Raw genomic sequence first — 381 nt, 5'->3', positions numbered from 1 at the left:
CTATACGAAAGCCCCATCCAGCCCTGTGCCACCCGGGGGGTTCCAGGGTGCTGAGATGGCTGACGTTTTGCTCCGCTCACGACGGTCGCCGTGCCACGCAAGAACGGACCAAAAACAGGCCAAAACAGCCCAAAAACGGGCCAAAACTGGCCATTTTAGGTTGCGCGAGCGAGCGGCGAGCGGCGAACAGCGAGCGAAGCGTGAGGCAGCACCGTCCCTGCTATACGAAAGCCCCATCCAGCCCTGTGCCACCCGGGGGGTTCCAAGGTGCTGAGATGGCTGACGTTTTGCTCCGCTCACGACGGTCACCGCGCCACGCCAGAACAGACCAAAAACAGGCCAAAACAGCCCAAAAACGGGCCAAAACTGGCCATTTTTGGC

The sequence above is a fragment of the Musa acuminata genome, unplaced genomic scaffold (genome assembly GCF_036884655.1).
Source record: "Musa acuminata AAA Group cultivar baxijiao unplaced genomic scaffold, Cavendish_Baxijiao_AAA HiC_scaffold_638, whole genome shotgun sequence".
NCBI lineage: Eukaryota > Viridiplantae > Streptophyta > Magnoliopsida > Zingiberales > Musaceae > Musa > Musa acuminata.
Note: the sequence above shows the minus strand (reverse complement) of the source record.